Raw genomic sequence first — 21,689 nt, forward strand, 5'->3', positions numbered from 1 at the left:
AAAGAATAAACATGAATTAACATCAGAAGGTATGTTAAGGATACATTACAACTTACTAAAATGTATCACATTGTGTAATCGTTCAGTGTTTTTTAACAGCAGAAAGATGTCGATAAAACACGAGAGAGATGAACTCTTTCACTAAATGTATGCATTATATTAGCCTATATATTCATCATATTCTACTTAACCTGAAAACCTGAAAAAAATCTAACCTATAATTAGATTTATAAGTTAATGCATGAGAAGTTTACACGTTTGCATACAATGCAAGTGCAAGTAAGGCCTCCCTATATAGTCTACACTATACAGCATTCTTTGTCGTTTGATTAAACAAGAAACAACAAGGCAATTATATATTACATTCTGAATCAAATTATAACCTTTGTGTGCCCTTTGTTAGAGTTAAGCTTGGTAAAACGTCCTTCAAATATGTCGCAGCCTCAGATTGGAATTTGCTCCAGACTGAGTTGAAGCTAAAAGATCTGGTGACATTTAGTCATTTTAAAATTTTACTTCATCATTTTGAGAGTAAATTAATGGTGTGTAATTGTTTTTGACTGGTTGTATGTTTTATGTTTTTTATGTGACTTTTTATGTATAACTGTACATGCAAACAGAGCTGCCTATCTTGGCCAGGACAGGACATATTAATCTCAGTGAGTTTTTCTCCTGGTTAAATAAAGGTAATAATAATAATAATTAGTAGAGATATTTTTTATATTATATTTTTAATTCTTTAAGAAACCTTTAGTTTAGGACAATTACAATTTGTTCAGTAAACCAAAAAAAAAAAAAAAAAAAAGCATTTTTATATTTAGTGTTCCTCCCCGAACTGTCAGCTGTGTGTACTGTTACAACCCTATTATTAATGCAATCTTAAAATCAAAAGTTGTATATATGTTAATTATTTAATGCATTGTTAACTTGCATGAACAATGACTATAAATTTAATTAACCAGCTTTGAACTATAATTTATTAAGCAAGGTCAACAACTATTAATAAACACTGTAAAAAATTAATCATGTCGGCCAATACATTAAAAAACGTTAACAAATTCGATCTTATTGTAAAGTGTTACTGAACTTATAAGCTCTTAAACCTTTACTAGCACCAAAATTAGGACCAAAAGGTTTATTCTAAAATCTTATTCCAGCATTACAGTGAAAGAAAAAAAAGAAAAGAAAAAAAACTGAAGAACTCCAAAGGCACACAAAATTGTTTGTCACCAACTCTTTTCAAGTTGTTTGGAAAGTGCTGTTTATGTCAATGTCCCAGAAGCTCTCCATCAGTAGGAAACTGGCGCACCATCTCTCCACAGTAGATGTGAATGGACATGTTCCAAAGAGGCAGGAAAGCAAAAAAAGATATACCTTGAGGAAAGAAAAAGAAAACGCAAAGAAAAAACTTGTTTATAAAACAGATCTATCCATTATTGGCTCAATTAAATTAAAACGATAGATGTACAGTTTATATTCACACAGCAGTATCTGTATGAAAAAAAGAAGAAAAAAAAGAAATCATAAAAATGAGCATGTTGTCTCTTTTTTATCTAGTACTGCCCTGATGAAGCAGTTTATTCTGCACGGTGTGTGTAAGCTTTTGACCACAACTGCATCCCCTATGTGATGAATTACCTCAGGGTAGAATGATTGGAGAGGTTCCTTCACGTATCCCACTGAGCACATCATCTTCACTGACACTGGACTTTAAAAAGAGAGAACATTTTAATAATGTTTTTTATTCCTACTTTACAGGGAATTAAACATAACTTAAATATAGATAAATAACCCAAGACCAATGTAAATTGAGAAAAGTATTCTTGCATTTTTCCTCATCTTGCCTTGCAAGTTTCAGTTTACCTCGCACCATCTCCATGAAGGCTGTTCCTGTATTTACCACGCCTGGCACAGCAATGCTGCGGCTCCTTTCCTTTGGGTGTGTGGCCTGTAAAATATATAATGATTAGGGGATCTGTAAATGCACAAGTGGGAATGTATTACTTACAAATGGACAAGATGCAAAGCATTTGAAAGCTAAAGACTTGATAGCAATGTTTTAGCTTGTGTGATCAGTGTCATGGCTGGGCATAAATTCATAATTAACATTAACTTGACCTCATCAAGATGGCTCCGTGATTCCACACAGCTTGCACTGGATCTCCAATAACAAATCTGTATTGATCCTACAAAATAAAAAATAAAATAAGATAAGCACAAAATATTAAAAACACAAATAGTACTTTAACATCTTACTCTCCAAATGCAAAAAGAAAAGAACATATTAAAATCATTATTTCATTACTGGTTGTTATAAGTTCATATATGGAATAAATGTATATAACGTTAAATGTCTTCTGTCCATTTAAAAAGTAGGAGTTCGATTAAAATATTGTATTTACAGCAGGCAGATTCATTGAACATGCCCACACCGGCGATCACATTCCGATTTAAGAAATTATTATAATGCAATCTTAGATACATGAATATGAATAATACAATCTTAGATACATAGGAAACATGATTAACGTTATTTCACCTCCCGAGTCCATAGTGCGTCTATCCTATCTGCGATTAAACTAAATAACTAACTTACACCGTAATAGAGAGCTACCATGTTACGGTGAAAATGTAAAATCAAGAGAGCTTATATCAAGATATACTTACTTGACTCGTTATTTGTAGCATATAACGTCTCATCTGTAATGATCCAAACGGTTCACTCCTCTGTTGTCTGTTGTCCTTCAGCTTCATTTTCCTCACGCATCGCGATGACGCAATCATGGCGGCAGACAGCGCATTTTTCAAAATCATGACGTAGTATTTTTGGCGCATGCGCATTGAAATATTAAGTATAAATATAAAATAAGTTATTTCGTGCATTAAATGTTGATTATAAATGACGTATTAATTATTCATTTCTGTTCAGGTTGTTCTAAAACACTGTGTAGTTGGACTGTATTTCAGAGAACTTGACTCATTCACCTAACTAAAAGTCAATCATGTTTACAGTGAGTCTGATTAAAATGAAATGTAGCCTATTTTAACCGAATTTTAATGCAAATTAATTTGGTTTAGATTTGTTCAACTTTTTTCTTGCAATTAATGCAATTAAATGTGTGTTTAATTGCCATACAACAACATAATATTTAAAGTAGGTTATTCTGTACACAGATGTAAAGTAGCCTACAGTACATTAGGCAACTCCTCTCATAAAGATTGACAATGTTAAATTATGTAGAAAACTGACACTTGTAGTTGAGTTCATATCAGCTAGTTATAACATTTCAACAGTATGTTGTACTGGAGCGTAAGCGTGTGAAATTTTGAAGAAAAATAAATTAACCAATGTAAATTTGGACAACTCATTTTTTTTTAAAATCATTTATTTTCCATGTGCTTTGTCATTAGTAAAATAAGTGCACTTTATGAAACAAACTCGTAATTAAAATGGTTTAAGTACATTAAGGTGTAGACATTATTACAAGGTGCATTTTTAAAAAGTGCACTTAAGTGTGTTTATAAATATTGTCATACAAGTGTACTTTCTGTAAGTGAAAATTAACTAGATATTATTACAAAGTGCACTTATTATAAGTGTACTAAAGTGTGTTTATAAATATTGTCATGAAAGTGTACTTTTTAAAGTACAAATTAATTATATATTATTACAAAGTGCACTTATTATAAGTGTACTAAAGTGTGTTTATAAATATTGTCATGAAAGTGTACTTTTTAAAGTACAAATTAATTAGATATTATTTTAAAGTGCACTTATTAAAAGTGTACTAAAGTGTGTTTATAAATATCGTCATGAAAGTGTACTTTTTAAAGTACAAATTAATTATATATTATTACAAAGTACGCTTATTATAAGTGTACTAAAGTGTGTTTATAAATATTGTCATGAAAGTGTACTTTTTAAAGTACAAATTAATTAGATATTATTTTAAAGTGCACTTATTAAAAGTGTACTAAAGTGTGTTTATAAATATCGTCATGAAAGTGTACTTTTTTAAAGTACAAATTAATTATATATTATTACAAAGTACGCTTATTATAAGTACACTAAAGTGTGTTTATAAATATTGTCATGAAAGTGTACTTTTTAAAAATACAAATTAATTCGATATTATTACAAAGTGAATTTTTAAAAAGTGTATTTAAGTGTGTTTAGAAATATTGTCATTAAAGTGTATTCTCTTTAAGTACACTTAAGTGGCATTTAATTTTAATTATATCATATTATCTACAAGTGCAGTTTTTAAAAAATATACTTGAAATATATTAAGTGCACAAAAAATACACTTTCAATACAATTAAGCACACTTCTTTTTCACAAGGGACCAGCTGCACCAAGAAGAACCATGTGTATGTATTTGTGTTTGATAACATTGTGATCATGCAGACTGAACAGGATCCAAAAGTAACTATCCAGACCGCAAAGGAGCAAATCATTTTATATCTGAGCGGTTTGAACTTCAGAAAGGTTACAGGATGAACCACTGCCAGGTAACGCTCAAAACAGATCAGACACTGAAACAGAGGACGACCGGTGATGCCTAGTCCTATTAAAAATATATCTAACGGCGAAATCTTTGGAAACCAATTTGCCAGCATGAAGAACAAACAATTCAGACAGGTACCAATCTCACAAACAGAGAGATTGAGGTTGAAGAACTCTGAGGCAACTCCACTTCCCTTTCCTGTGACGATGAGCCATACAACGCAGGAGTGTAAAGGAAGACCAAGCAGTAAATTAAAGCTGTACACAAAAATGTTCAGATTGTTATTTGATTGTTGAGTTGAGTTCATAGATGCTGCAGATGTGAAGTTCGCTGTCAAGTTGTTCATCTCGTCTCGTTTATTTTCTCAGCTTATAAGCGCGTAAAACATCAAAAATAAAACCAATCTATGGGAAGAGAAATTTATAAAATGATACTGGTATTGCAAACAACATCAAAACAAGTCTACATCTCAATAGTTAATTACTTAAAATCTTATTCTGCTCTCTTAATAATTAAGGTTCTGTATAGGCATTGATGTTTCCTTATAGAACCTTCAACATCCATGGAACTACATTTATAGTGGGGAATTTTTTTAAAAGATTTTTTAAAAATTTGTTCTTAATGCTAAGACTTTTTTAAGAATGATTCACTCACTGTAAAAAATATGATCAATTGACCTTTTGTTTTCACAAAAAAATGTTTTCACATCACTTTAACTCATCACAATACGTTAAGCAACTTTTTTTATAAGTTAAATAAGATTTAACTCATTTTAATTATGTTTAATGTAATTTAAGCTGCAGCGACTTAAACTTCCAAGTTGATTTTCCTTTAAAAAATAATGGTGCTGAAAGGTTCTTTAGGAAACAAACAAACAAAAATTAGCTATGCCAGCTTATTTTACATACCCATTAATCTTTATCATCTTTAAGCCTAGTAATCACAGTGATATTATAATATATTGTTCAGTGGAAAAAAGAGTGTCACCTGAAGATTGAATGCTCTCTATGGATCAACATCAATCCCTGTTGATTTGTAGACTGATTTCTCAACTGTCACATCAGTAATTTATATGTATGACTTAAAACATGACATGCTACGTAAAAAACCTAAAATGCAAATATGATATTAAATATAAGATATCCCTCTCTTAGTAACAATCATTGAATTTGTATTAAAAAAAAACAATGCAAATCATCCTCAATTCGTTTCACATCCATGCATACAAATAATTGGCATGCAATTTAAGGCGTTTTGTAATCCACGTTTTCATAAATACCCTGAAGACATATCTAATATGGCTAACATTTGCAACCTAATATGCAAATATGAGATCTCTTAGTAAGAAGCAAAATATTTGTATATAAAATAATGCAAATTGTCCTCATATTGTATACAAATAATAAACGTGATCTAATCTATATTTTTTATCCATATTTTACATTCAAATACATTTGTGGTAACTCCAGAATGCACCATGTTTTCTTAAAAATATATAGCCTACTTGTAACTGCTGGGGAATATGATTTTCTGATATTTGCTTTTTCTGGGCATTCTCTAGGATTAAAGTGGTTGTGGGCAGAAAATTACTATCTTAATTATATATTTTCTACTTTTTTGTTTACTTTTCCTTGTACTCAAATAAACATTATACTCAACTTGTCTGTTTACAACACTGGAATGTGATCGGTACAGAGTGGACCGTTTTGTTTGGGTGAGTTAATATTTTTGTAGCTTGATATGGGTGATATATTCTCTTTTTATAACTCTTTTTAAGATAATATTACTGATGTTATCATTTGCATTTAACAGTGAAGTACCTATTGTTGTAGGGTGCTTGTTTTGAACAATCGTTCTGTTTATTTGCTGCCCAGGAAACATTTAAGGTGGTGGTGCAAATGCCCTGACATTTAGTAAAGACTAATAACGTTCTTTCATTTATTAAATTGACAAGATTTAAAGTCAATAAACCTTCTGACAAGTGTGTAGACAATCTGTGACAGAAACAAATAATGGGGGATTTTCATGCAGTAACACCTGACATAGTAACGGCTGTCAGAGATCAATAATTTTTTTTTGAAAGCGAAGACAAAACGAACCACAATATATGTGATTGTCTCCTAACCCCACAACTCATTTATCTGATTGTAGCACATTTTAAATTGTCAGAATATATTGTAATTTTTAAGACTTAAATGTTTTTTTTTTTGTGATATATATTTATGCGATAAAGGATTAAACTACACAACATCAAAATGAGGGATTTTATAAAATAGGTAAAAAAGATAGATGTGTGTGTAACGTCCTAGGATGTGTATTTAAAGCGGGGGCGTTTTTTGTTGTTAGCTCTGTTTTTCTTTCTTTCAGACTCTGCTATTGACTATTTAAGAGCCCCTAATTTATTAAGTTTCAAACAATATGTGCATACATTTATAAAGAAGGGAACTTGTTTTTTCTCCTTTTTCCACTGCTTTCTTCATACCTTCCTACACCTAGACTGGGGAGGAATATAATAGTGTATCTTTATGTACGCCAATGATAAAATAAATCTTCCAGGGCGGCAGTGGCTCTATGGTTTATGTAAGTTGTATACAAACCGGAAGGTTTGTGGTTCAATCCCTGCTTTCACCTGACCATTGTCGTATCCATGAGCAAAACACCTAACCCAATCTGCTCCAGACGAGCTGGATGGCGCATTACATGACTGACACCGCCGTCGGTGTATGAATGAGTGGATTTGAGGCAAGATGTTAAGCGCTTTGGATGGCCATAGGTCTGTTGAAAGCGCTATATAAATTTAGCCTAAACCTTGACGTTCTAGCCTGGGCACAGGTAGAAATTCTGTAAGTCTTTGTTTAAAGTCTCACAGGAGGCAGTTTTAACATTTATTTGATATATACATTTAAGTGTAATTAATTTAAAGACAAAATAAAACACAAAATTAAGTCAAAAGCTAAATAAATACTGGAGATGTTGCCTTCACAAACCCTTTCCCATATATGATCACACCAGTGTGATCAGTCTAGAATGGTCCCTGGAGCGTACCTAAATTAAACAACCCATTCTCATTTCCAAGGCATCAAAAACTGAAGCATGGTCAAGCACCCCCGGCATCACAATGAAGATGCCAAAGGCGCCTCTCAGCGTTACTGTATGGACAAACTGGGAACTTTTTTGGTTTCAATGGGAAACTGGTAGCATCAAAAACAGACGTGAAATTTATTGGTATGAAATCGCGCTGAAGAAGTCTGAACACCACGATATTTGGCATCAGTTCATGTGTGCCAGATGTTGGTAAGTAGTCATAAATACAAAGTCCTACTGTTTAATATTATAATGTCTTTTCTGTTTGTTGTTATTAATCAGATTAGCTCCTTCATGTTCAGTCAATGCATTATATCTGTGCATTGACTGAACATGTCATCTCTAACATGTCATATATCTGTCATCTCTACTGAGGCATTTCTAATTCAAAACACCTTACTAAACTAGGGTGATTAAACACTGACTGTCACGTGACATACTACACACCTTTAATCAGTTAATCCTATCAAAATAATCTCAAATTCTTAATAATTTACAAGATTTAACAAGTTGTCGTAAGCTGTACATATGTTACATTAGCCTGGATGCCAGCCGAACCTAGCCCCACCCACAACATTTTTAGGTTGGGCAATTCGGTCTGGCATCGCTCCATAGAGGAGTAATTGTCCCCGAACAGATACTGTTCGGACCAATAAAATCATCAGGGCGGGCTTTAGACGATGATGGACAGATGATCAACAGTAACGTAATCATGCACGTCATCAAAGGGGCTTGGATTATATTTACTCGAATCCTAAACGGAGAGCTTGTTTGTATATGTGTAACAGAGGCCAGCTGGTAGTAGTTGCTATGCGAGTAAACCTCACTCCTCTGACCTCAAGAGACGCTCTGGCGACCAATGCTAGGGGTTGTTGCCTTTAGCCTCCTTGTTAGAGCGTCCGACTCTCATGCCGACGGACCCGGGTTCGAGTCCCGGTCTGAACAGAAAGGGGTTACATTGGTGCCGTGACCCGGATGGGAGTGAGGTTTAGGGGGGTGAGTGTAACAGAGGCCAGCTGGTAGTAGTTGCTGTGCGAGTAAACCTCACTCCTCTGACCTTAAGAGACGCTCTAGCGACTGACGCTAGGGGCTGCAGCCTTTAGCCTCCTTGTTAGAGTGTCCGACTTTATGCCGACGGACCCGGGTTCGAGTCCCGGTCCGAACAGAAAGGGGTTACATATGCATTCATCTTCACAATTTCTCTCAAAGATGATGATCATGTTGGGTAAGTACTCTATGTATCAATAAATTCTTTTATTTTTTTACAACACCGGCTAAGATCGTTTATTCCAGCACGTGTGCAGACAGGGTTGCCAAGTTTTTACAAAATAATCCGCCAACTACTAGCCCTAAACAATAGCTTCTCTGGGGGTTCTCCGGGGGGACAAAATGTGTGTTATTTTGGCAAGATTGCCTGCTAAAATTCGCACTCATGTCACATATCACACATATCACATAATAGTTGCTCAACCCTTGGACATATAAAACAACCGCGGGAAAAACCGCTGACTTGGCAACACAGTAGTTGAGCTCTGTCTGTTGACATTTGACAATGCGTCGCTTCATTGCTCTGATTGGTTGTAGGTCTATCCAATTGATGTCTTTCCTGGTTCGGTTGAAACACTCCCCATAATCACAGCCCAATGGAGCAGTTTCAGACTCATATTCTGACTAGAATTGAGTATGACCACATCAGGCTAATGTTACATAAGTTTCTAGAATATTTCAATCAGTATTTATTCATCAAATGCTCTCCTGAATCGTATGGTAAATTAACTTATTTATAACTCTTAATTTGTATGTTTCAAGAACAATACTGTAGTAATTGCTCACAGAGTAAGTAGAGACTTTATTGTTTTACAGCAAATAAGGAACACCAGTCCTTAAAAGCTAGATAATCAAATAAGTCCTTTGTTTAGGGTGAGAATAGAAGATGACCATATTGTGCCCAAAGAAGACAGAAAGGTGCATAGGTTAATTGTTCATTCAAGTCTTGTATTGAAGCAGTTGTAATATGTAGTACATAATTTGATGTTGATCTCAAAGGACTATGACGTTCTTAAAAATGGCACCTTCTGTTTAAAAAAAAAAAGAGAATTGCAGTCATGTGATGAAAATCATTTAGTTATATAAACAGGAAACATTCACTGTTTCGTTGTTTTGTAAAAGCTGGGGTAGCTTTGGAAGATAATGAGTTGTGGCATGTTTTAGGAATCAAATAGTAATTGTTCTTTGAATTAGGTGTATTATTTGTTAAGTTTTATTGCTTGAAACGCTAAAACGCTTGAAACTCTAGCCTTATATTGGACAGACCAAAACATTGCATTTGTGTTTTAAGATGGATAGCAAGAGAAGGCACAAACTTCAGAAGATTCTAGAGGAAAGACTAATGTGAAGCCACGGAGGAATACAAGAGGCAAAAACTCTGATCTCTGAGAACTATGCATGGCCATGGGTCCTTCAAGAGCATGGTAAGTCCCGTGCCTCTTAACACTTTATATTGTACTGATTATCACTTGGTTTTGTTCAGTACTTAGCTTATATTATGTGCTTATATATATATAATTAATGTGTATATTATATAATGTACTGACTGCTGCTTTGTACATTTAAATTTAGGAATGGGCATCTTCACAAAGGGCGACTTTCTGGACAAACTTCAGTTACTCTAAAAATGTTGCCAGTACTGTCCTGCAAGTGCGAGGTCTTGCCTTCCCCCTTCTGTCACACCTCTATCTGCGTCTACCCTGTGCAGTGAATGGCTGAGAGAAGCAGGAGCAGAAAATAAGCGGAACACAGAGGAACATGTTGGGTGTGCTTAACATAATGACGGCAGAATTGTGATGGTTCCACGCGCTACTTGAAAAAAAAGAAGCTGGCGATCAGCGTTCTTTCGAATCGGCTTTGGCTGCGACTCTGGAAAACTTGTAGTTAAGCTTTTCTTTGAAAAAAGAACAAAGAAAGGCAATCAAGTCATTCTTAAAAAGGAAGATGTGTTCAGAGTTTTTCCGACCGGATACGGCAAAAGTTGAATCTGTCAACTAGCGCCGCTTCACCTTCTTCCCCGGGTAAAGCAAGGAAAACAACATATTTAGGTAAATAAGAAGACATTATAGAGAGCACTGTTGGAGAAACAAATTTCTTTATGAACTGAAGGATTTCTTGTATAAAAGATTTTAAAACAAAAGAAAATGCAAGAGTTAGTTGTTTTTGTACTACTGTAAATTGTAATGTAAAAATGTTGTGATTTTAGGCTAAAACCTATGTTTAAACTTTTTTCAACTTGCGTGAACAACGTAATATAGGCCTATAGCTAAATCGAATATACTAGCAATATAAATATAAAGTAATGAATTGGGAAAAAAAACTTTGTTTAAATGCAGTGCATTTAAATGTGACATCTATAAAAGAGTGTATACAAAGAGAATTGTAATGCTGACAAGTCATGTTCAGTAACAACTTTTGAATTTAAAATAAAAATAATTAATAAATGCCATGGTTGTGGTACACAATTGCTGTTTAGTCGCGCACTGCAAAAGTATTTGTGAAAGTACAACAGCACAAAAGTGGTGAAGGAGTTGTCTAAGTTTACCAAATGTTAGCTAATGGTTTACTTCAGTGCCGTGACATATTTCCAAGTAAAACGGCATATTGAATAGAAGGCAGGGATTTTACTTCAGTGCTTCTCCTCTCCATCTCGCGCTCATAGCAGACGAACGGTTGGAGGGGAGCGGTTATGCACTTTAAAACGCAAGCCGTCAAACTGACATCAGCTGAGAAGGAACGCTGTTGCCAGACCGGAAGTAACTTCAGATTTTGATTAAAGATTACCCCGACAAACTATTTATTTTTCTGTATTAACTTGCACTGATTAATTGTTTACCCTAAAACCTGTAATATGTGCTAACAAAGTAAATAGGGTAAATTTTGATTTCATGAGTTCTTTCAAGGAAAAATAAATAAAAATAAATGCTGGTGGGGAAATAGTTAACAAAAAAATCAAAAAGAGTACTGCCTGTTAAGAATTATTTCAACCATGTACTCGCTCTGTGTTTGGAATATAGGTAAACCTAAAATATTTTATGTTGAGTTTAAAATGCTTCAATTCCTCCGTAACATAAATGAGTGGTTAACATTCAGTTTTATTAATGCACAAATCTTGAAATGGAAAAGATGTTGTTGGTCTCAGAAACTATAACTGAAATAAGCTACAAATAAATGACATCACAAACTATAATTAAATGACATAAACTACACATATAATAGGCTTAATGCATATATAATTACTTATCTATTTGATGTAGGCTATAAAGAAATCACTTTTAAAACCTCTAAATAAAAAATCTGTTAACCCTCAGGAGTCTGAGCTTTTTTGGGGCCCTTTAGAAGTTTTGACATGCTCTGACATTTTGTGCTTTTTTCAGTTGCTTATAAACACATTATTGGCAAAAGTGTAATTACACTGTATTCAGCATAAACTGTGCTACCATAATATGTGAGCAACATATATGTACATGTTTGTTTTTTGACAGAATAATGTTTATGCATGGTTTTTGAATAAACAAAAAAAAATGCTTAAAATGAAGGTCTCAAAACACACAATAGATATGTGGCCACAATACTTTAGACTAATGGATGTGATAGCACATCATTAAAAAACATGTTTGTAAGCTCTAATTTAAACAGTGTAAATCTTATGATTGTATTTCAGTCCAAAATAAATGTTTATAATATTTAAAATAACATTTAGTAACATAGAATATCACAATTGCAGGCTTCATGGAGAACAGAGGCAGGAGCATTTTCCATAACGGTGAAGATAAAGAACAGGCTGTAAAAAACCACCCAGTGCAAAAAAAAGAAAACTAATAATCCATAGTATTTCAATAAACATCTGGGCCACAAGGGTAAATAAGGCCGCAATGACAAATGGAAAATATATGACAAACATGTTAATAGTAATTATTAGAATGAGATTAAATGCTCTTCTTTTAACTTGATTTTCCTCCTCTTTTTCTCTGCCTTTCTCTCCTGGTCCAGACTGCTTCAGAGCTCTAAGAACAGCCAAACAGAAGAACAACTGAAGGGAGATGTAGAATACAAGCTGCATCAAGAAGAACAATAAGTATGCTTTCGAGTTAGATAACATTGTGATCATGCAGACTGAACAGGATCCAAAAGTAACTATCCAGACCGCAAAGGAGCAAATCATTTTATATCTGAGCGGTTTGAACTTCAGAAAGGTTACAGGATGAACCACTGCCAGGTAACGCTCAAAACAGATCAGACACTGAAACAGAGGACGACCGGTGATGCCTAGTCCCATTAAAAATATCTGTAATTGCAAAATCCTTGGAAACCAATGTGACAGTATGAAGAACAAACAATTCAGACAGGTACCAATCTCACAAACAGAGAGATTGAGGTTGAAGAACTCTGAGGCTACTCCACTTCCCTTTCCTGTGACGATGAGCCATACAACGCAGGAGTGTGTAGGAAGACCAAGCAGGAAATTAATGGTGTACACAACAATGTCCATAATGTTATCGGATTGTTGAGTTGAGTTCATAGATGCTGCAGATGTGAAGTTCACTGTCAAGTTGTTCATCTCGTCTCGTTTTTTTTCCGTAAAACATAAAAAAACTGATCTATGGGAAGAGAAATGTATAAAATGAACAAATCAAACCAAGTCTAAATCTCTATAGTTAGTAACTTAAAATCTGATTCTGCACTCTTCATAATAAAGGTTCCCTTTAGTTCAGTCCCTCCGATGTAACGTCAGTGACTGATGAATGTGGAGTTTCGTCTAGAAGCCCATCATCTTCGAGATCTAGAAAATGCGCAATGGCAGTGGCATTTGCAGAATTTGCATGGCGTAACTCCGCCCCACAGCGTGGGTGTATAAGGAAGTGCCAGATCTGTGCAGTGGACTGCATCCAGCTGGTGTGCATTCCCTGGGCGCTTCAGCATCGCTGTGGAGCTTCCTCTCACAAAAGAGCTCACACATGGCACGTCTTTATCAAGATGTCTCGCCCATGTGCTTCTTGTTGGTTCGGTCTCTGCCGCCCTCTGATGGGCACAATCACTGCCTGACGTGCTTGGGCTTTCAGAATGCTCAGGCAGCACTTGTGGATGAGTCATGTTCCCACTGTGGGGACCTGGCCATCTTTGTGCTGCGGTCGAGACTCAATGAGCTCCGTGCTCGAACTAGAGTCCACTCTGCCACACCCCAATCTGCCTTCTCTACAAGAGACGGCACTTTGGTTGGTGGCCAAGGTAACCTGAGGGTGACAGTGTGGAACAATGCACAGACATGGTTCCTCTGCCCACAGACTAAGACATTGGGGCCGGCTCCTGCTGCCCCCGAGTGTCTCGTTTGGTGCCGCAGGGGACAAAGAGTTGTCGATGTTGGCGGCCACCATCACTTCCACTAGGGATGAGTCTACGAGAGATACCTATGCGCTGAAATGGAACCTCTTTGTCACCTCGGGTTCTTCTCGCCAAGAAGACTCCTGGAAATGCCAGATCAGGTCCGTGCTCTCGTTTCTCCAAGAAGGGTTGTAACGAAGGTTGTCTCCTTGTGAAGAAGGAGCAACCTTGTGGAGAACTAACAGGTAAGTCAGCACGACCTGGTCATTAGGTTCCTGAGGAGGACCAGGAGACTAAATCCTCCTTGTTCTCCCCTCGTACCCTTCGGACCTTACAGTAGTCTTTGATGCTCTGCAGAGGGATCCCTTTGAACATTTTCAGTCAGTCAATCTTAAGTTCCTGTCAATGAAGACAGCGCTCCAGATTGCTCTGGCCTCCATCAAGAGGGTAGGGGACCTGCAGGCATTTTTGGTTGGAATTCGTGCCGGCCAACTCTCACGTGAACCTGAGACCCTGGACTGGATATTTGCCCAATGTTCCCACCACTCCATTCAGGGACCAGGTGGTGAACCTGCAAGCGCTGCCTTTGGAGGAGGCAGACCCAGCCTTGGCACTGCTCTGTCCAGTACTAGCCTCCAACCTCGGGACTCTGGACTTTGACATTGACTTGCGGACTGATGATTCATACTTGGACTAGAGTTTCAAGGATATATAAAATCGGACTTGAGCATTCATCAAATTAATTACAGTGTTTTGGCTAAATAGGTTATAAAAATTTGATATAAGATGTTACACTTTTCCTGTTTTGGGCTCTAAAACCAGCCGGGATCTTTTCCCCCCTCACAGACACTGCTGCTACGGCTCGCTCTTCTTGCTTGACAACACACTCACTGATGTAACACACTTTACGCCGCATTCTCATAGATTATTCACAGGTTAAATGTTGACATTTGGAAAATGCAGAAACTATTATTGATGAATGCATATATTATAATAAACAGAGGAAGCTAGGGTTGGGCGATGTCTGCCTATTTGGCATCAGACATCGACAATGTCTACGTACAGCGAAGCGAATGTACAGTGACGTGACATAACTGCCAGATTCAAACTGTGCTTGCTGCAATTGCTGTGCTGAGCCAAAGATGGACACGCTCAGTGCTTAATCCCTGTTATGTTTATTTTAGATTTCAGATATTTAAATACATATAATTTATAGCAAAAAGATACTTTACAGTTTGTAAAATACACAATGGTGTCTATGGAAGCACACCCGGACTCGGAACACTGGGACTCGACTCGACAGTAGGTGACGCGACTACAACACTGGCCTCTACTAGTGGCCGTAATAGACTAGGCTCAGGTGTCTTCGCTTACTCGCCATGCCACTCCACAGACTGTATACATGCAATATTTTCCTCAGGGTAGCTTCCCGGAAGCCCTGAGTTCCTCCAGCACTGTTGATGCCAACACCAGTGTGCATGCCCTCTCGGTCAGCCCTCGTATTAGGCTAGGTGCCTCCATGTGCATGGTTCCCCCTCTGGGCGATCCCCACATGTGTATTTCCACTGTAAGCCTCTCAGAGAACGTGTCTTTCCCTTGGCAAGCCCCTTGCCACCCCTGAGGGTAAAACTCTCTCCACCTTCAGCTGGTTACACCAGAGTTGGTCCATATGCAGCCCTGCGGGGTCATATGTCTATCCTTAAGTCCTCCCTTTGGTGCAGGTACTTGGCACATATTTCCACCTGCAATATGCTTCCCAGTGTACCTTGATATTCCTGTGTTGAGTGTGAGTTCTTCGTCCATACTAGTCTTACAACAGGGAGCTCACACTTACACAGGGCACTGGATGACAGCCGAATGGCATGATTACAATGGGACCCCCATTTGTCAGTCACTGATGTTATTCGGAGTGACTGAACGAAAGGGAACATTGAGGAGAGAACGGAAATGTTATGTCCCCCTGCCACTTCCGCTGGAACGGCTGGGAGTTCAGTCTTGGCTCCTCAGCAGGTAAACATAATGCAATGTTGTCAGCAAAAAAAAAAAAAAAAATGTTGTGTATTGTGCTAATTAATTGAGATTTCTTACAGCTCTTACAGGTTTTTGGCCTTGTCTGTTCCGTTGCTTCTATTACTCTCCCCTTTTTTGTAAGTCGCTTTGGATAAAAGCGTCTGCTAAATGATTAAATGTAAAATGTAAATGTAGCATACTTTCTTATATACCCACGCTGTGGGGCAGAGTTACTCTGTGAAAATTCCACCTGCCCATGGCATTGGCACTGTCATTGACCGTTTTCCAGTTCTCAAAGATGATCGGCTTATAGGTGAAACCCCCATTCGCCAGTCACTGTCTCCGTTCCCTCCTTGGGGAATGAGGGTTACATACATAACAGAGACGTTCTTTATAGGAATTGATTGTTCCATGAATAACCTTCAACATCCATGAAACTACAAAAGGTCTTTACATTTAAAAAATGCTAAGAAAAATAAATCACTCACAGTAAAAAACTAAACAAAAAAAGATCAATAAAGTTTTAAATTGCTTTAACTCATTAAAATATGTTAAGCAATTTTCAATTTTTTATAAGTTTTAAGATTCAGCTCATTATTTTAATTCAGTTTAATGGTTAATGCTTTAGATTACAGCCTGGAAAGTACTGTGTAATTAAAATGAATTTACAGCGTACATTTCGGTAATTATAGTGTATCTATGAAGTATGTACATGTAGGTTTATGGGAACAATAAAGTTAGGGGAATAAATGGGTAACTTCCAGGAAAATTATATAATTACTTATACTGTAGTATTTATTGTAATATTTTAGAACTAAGGGGTATAGAGGTAACTTAGCCTGGTCCTACCAAACTCTCGTACATTTCATTTGTACAGAGAGTCTGGCCACTCTCCATTGACAAACATTGACTTTGTGTACATACATGTTTTTACATTGTACTTACATTTTAAAAACTACCTAAATGTTATCACATCTGTAATTAATGTCTGTAGTACTAGTTCCCTTTCATCTAACCCTACGCTTAAACTTACCCATACCACCACACATGTCCCTAACTTTACCTGTATCCCACCTCAATATCAGCTAAAGTGTTTTGCAATACTTTTTTGATGTAAGTACATAGTAGTTAAGGCTTAATGTATTGGTACACTATTAATACAAAAAGCTACACAGTGTATGTTCTCGCTAAATTGCTCCCAAACATAAAAATGTTGCATATAATAGTAAAATATTTACCCCTTATTTGTAAAATACTAAAAAACTTCCTGGTAGTTACCCTTTTATTCCCCAAAATGAACATATTGTTCCCATATACCTACACATATATATGTACTTTATAGGTACACTATTACAGAAAGTTACACTGTAAATTTGTTTTACTTTCCAGGCTTTAAAAAAAGTTTTACGGTTTAATGTAATTTCAGTTGCAATGATTAAACATCCAAGTTGATTTTACTTAAAAATGTAAGTGCAATTTAAATTTAAGTAAAATAATAATACAAATTTACTCTTTTTTACGGTGCTGAAAGGTTCTTTGGGAAACCAAAAATGCGTTATGGCATCACTTTTGGAACCTTGATTTATAATATTAATCTTCATTTGCATGTTAAAACAAATAATTTTCTGTCATATTTCCTTTGGGTTCATTTGTTCAAAACAAATGTTAAATACCCATTAATCTTTACGCCAAGTAATCACAGTGATATTGTAATATATCGTTTAGTGGAAAAAAGAGTGTCACCTGAAGATTGAATGCTCTCTATGGATCGACCTCAATCCCTGTTGATTTGTAGACTGATTTCTCAACTGTCACATCAGTAATATATATGTATGACTTAAAACATGACATACCATGCAGAAAACCTAAAATGCAAATATGAGATTAAATATAAGATATCCCTCTCTTAGTAATAATCATTGAATTTGTATACAAAGCAATGCAAATTGTCCACATATCGTTTCACATCCATGCATACAAATAACTGGCATGCTATTTTAGCAACATTGTAATCCATGTTTTTCATAAATACATCTGCTTCCATTATGCATATTAATACACATAAAAACCTAATATGAAAATATGAGATGGCCATCTCTTAGTAAGAATCAAAATGTGGACAAAGTCCTAATTGTAATCTAATCAATATTTTTAATCCATATAGATTTGTGGCAACACCAGAATGCACCATGTTTACACACACACACACACACACACACACACACACACACACACACACACACACACACACACACACACACACACACACACACACACACACACACACACACACAATTTAATTTGAACTTTTCTACTTCTTTTGTTTACTTTTCATTGCGCTCAGTTAACCATTATATTCAACTTGTCTGTTTACAACACTGGAATGTGATTGGTACAGAGTGGACCCTGTTTTGTTTGGGTGAGTTAGTTTTTGTGTTTGGTTGATGTGGGTGATGAACTACCTATTAAGATAATATTAATAATGTTAGCATTTGCATTTTACTGTGGAGTACCTAGTGTTGTAGTACCTAGTGTTGGAGTACCTAGTGTTGTAGTACCTAGTGTTGGAGTACCTAGTGTTGGAGTACCTAGTGTTGTAGTACCTAGTGTTGGAGTACCTAGTGTTGTAGTACCTAGTGTTGGAGTACCTAGTGTTGGAGTACCTAGTGTTGGAGTACCTAGTGTTGGAGTACCTAGTGTTGTAGTACCTAGTGTTGTAGTACCTAGTGTTGGAGTACCTAGTGTTGGAGTACCTAGTGTTGTAGTACCTAGTGTTGGAGTACCTAGTGTTGGAGTACCTAGTGTTGTAGTACCTAGTGTTGGAGTACCTAGTGTTGTAGTACCTAGTGTTGGAGTACCTAGTGTTGGAGTACCTAGTGTTGTAGTACCTAGTGTTGGAGTACCTAGGCATCACCTGACATAGTATTAGTCTGTGTCAGCGAGGATTTTTTTTTTGAAAGTAAACACAAAACAAACCACAATATATGTGATTGTCTCGTAACCCCGCAATTAATTTAGCTAGTGATACCACACTTTAAATCTACAGAATATTTTTTAAACCTCAAGGGTTTTTTTTTTTTGTGAAATTATTTAATTTATGTGATAAAGGAATAGCAACATCAAAATGAGGGCTTCTTTAAAATAGGTAAAATAGATATATGTATAAGTAATGTCCTAGGATGTGTTAATAAAAGATTATTAATTTATAATAATGGGGGGAGGATCTTCTATTTTTCTGTTTTTCATTCAGACTCTGCTATTGACTATCAGTCGGTTTTCAATCAGTTGGTGATCCCGGACGAGCCCCCAATTTATTACGTTTCTCCTAGTCTATGAGTAGGAAGAATTAATAAAGAAGAGGAGAATTTCTCCTTTTTCCAAAATGTTCTTCCTACCCTCCCACACATGAGGGAGGAATATAATGTTGATATAATGGAATATAAGCCAGTGTGTCTTTGGTTTCAATGTAGGCTAAGGATAAACAAATCTAGCCTAAACCATAAAGTACTAACCCGGACGCAGGTTGAAAGGTGATAAGTGCAACTCAGAGCGAATCTACAATGCTGGATTTATAAAAAACCAAATGCAAATATTCTGAATCATATGAAGCTATTTTGTAATGTAAACAGAAATGGACCACATGCAGCGCATAATCCCTTAGGTGATGTATTGCATCTAATACATTGTGTTAATACTGATTTGACTTGTAAAACAGCCTTATTGAATTGCAAAGGAATCAAAAATTAACTTGCACATTTAACAAAAAAACAAAAACAAAAAAAAAATCAGCAATGTAGTTTTGGTGGACAAAGTGTTCGAATCATCCAATAATTTAACAGAGACTCACGTTCAGCATTATCACACTTAGACATTAAATACAGTGAGGTGTGTACATTGTATAGCATTATTGGTATTGTATTAAGTGTATTAGCTTTCTCTGTATTGTATGGGAATTATGTCTTCACATTAAATACACTATGAATGTAAAAAAGTCAATGTAACCCATACAAACTTGTTTCCATGGTCTAACAGAATGTAGTCAGGTTGATTAATTTATGTTACCACATACAATACTTTTCACATACATACACAAAATATTTATCTAAATATATGAAGCCATAAGATGAGCAATACATTAATAACATGTCATGATGAGCTTTTTTAAAGATGACTGCTTTATTGGATATTTGACCATCCCTGCGTCCCAATTTGCTTACTATCCATACTAAAAAGTACTCGAAATTAGAATTAGGATGTCCCAAATCGTAGTATGCTGAAAAGAGTATTCCAAAGATACCCGGATGGTTTACTATTTCCGGTCAGAATTCGAAGTAGAGATCGACGCACACTCGAGCTGATATTGTCCACAACCCATTGTGAGTCGGACGAGGATTCGATTAGAACTACAAACGGGGATAAAAAGGGTTAAAAAACTACAACCATGATGGATGTGCGAGTCTGCCGGTTAAGTAGAGAGGTTTAGATAAAGGGGTTTGAGTGATCAATTATCAGTATTTAACCTGACAAAAATATATTTTTTCACTGTTGTCCACATTATATTTCACCTGCAGCAGCACTGTGAGCTTTTGTAATGACACGTTTGGCCATTAACTTTTAAATGCATCATTATATTACAACTGCAAACACGAGGAGAGTCTCTGCATTAAAGACCCACACATGGCAGATCAACATGGAGGATTTGAACTGTCAGGGCAGTTTAAATGCTGACGGGATGCACGTAACGAAGTGACAGAGTCCATTATAGATGACGAAGTAGTGTATCCCAAAGCTTGCGTACTTTTCTGCTACACAATCTAAAGTATGTACATTTTCTTAACAAAAAGAGTACATATTTTTAGGACTTAGTATAAGTAGGCGAATTGGGATGCAGCACAAAAAATAGAGTAGGCTTATGTAAGCATGGATTAAAAGAAAAAGTGCAGACAATTGTCACATTAAGTCATCAGGCAAAGGATTTAGCTACTTTCCAATGAACAGAGTTGCTAAAAACACTGCAACTTAAGCGATCTAGTCCTGTGGAGATAGAGAAGAGGCTGAACTGAACCCCCCAACAAAAAAAGGATGTGACCAATAGACCAGAGTGTTAAAATAAACTTTTGTGTGAGAATATAGCTGAGTCCTGTCAAAAAAAATGAAGCATATATGAGAAGCATTGCCATTATTATCATCACAATGATATTAAATGCTCTTCTCTTCATATGATTTTCCTTTTCTCTCCCTCTCTCTCCTGGTCCTGACTGCTTCAGAGCCCTGAGAACAGCCACACAGCAGAACAGCATAATAGAAAAAGTGAGTACAGCCTGACACAAATAATACCACATGAACAAATACATATGACATGATAAACTGGTAAAACCAAAAGTTAAACTGGCGAACACACAAGAAATAAGAATAATTATCCAGGCCACAGTACAGCAGATCACTCTATATCTGAGAGGTTTGAACTTCAGAAAGGTTACAGGATGAACCACCGCCAGGTAACGCTCAACACACATCAGACACTGAAACACAGGACGACCGGTGACGGTAAAGCCTGACAGAAATCCCACAACATACCAGAGATTTTGAAAAGTTTTTGACACTAGTGACAAAAAAGACTGCAGACAGAAGAAAATCTCACAAACGGACAGATTGAGGCTGAAGAACTCTGATGCGATTCCATTTCCCGCTCCTGTGACGATGAGCCAGATCACGTAA

At 36.1% G+C, this 21,689-nt stretch overlaps 1 long non-coding RNA gene across 1 annotated transcript; it reads right to left on the reverse strand.

The window, feature by feature from the left end:
* Positions 1-1,033: 1,033 nt before the first annotated feature.
* On the reverse strand, positions 1,034-2,830 carry LOC137046859 (uncharacterized). Its single transcript, XR_010899098.1, has 3 exons — positions 2,668-2,830; positions 1,864-2,186; positions 1,034-1,708 (listed from the first exon to the last, which is right to left on the reverse strand). It is a non-coding gene; the product is annotated as an uncharacterized lncRNA (long non-coding RNA).
* Positions 2,831-21,689: the final 18,859 nt, after the last annotated feature.

The sequence above is a fragment of the Pseudorasbora parva genome, chromosome 18 (genome assembly GCF_024679245.1).
Source record: "Pseudorasbora parva isolate DD20220531a chromosome 18, ASM2467924v1, whole genome shotgun sequence".
Lineage (NCBI taxonomy): Eukaryota > Metazoa > Chordata > Actinopteri > Cypriniformes > Gobionidae > Pseudorasbora > Pseudorasbora parva.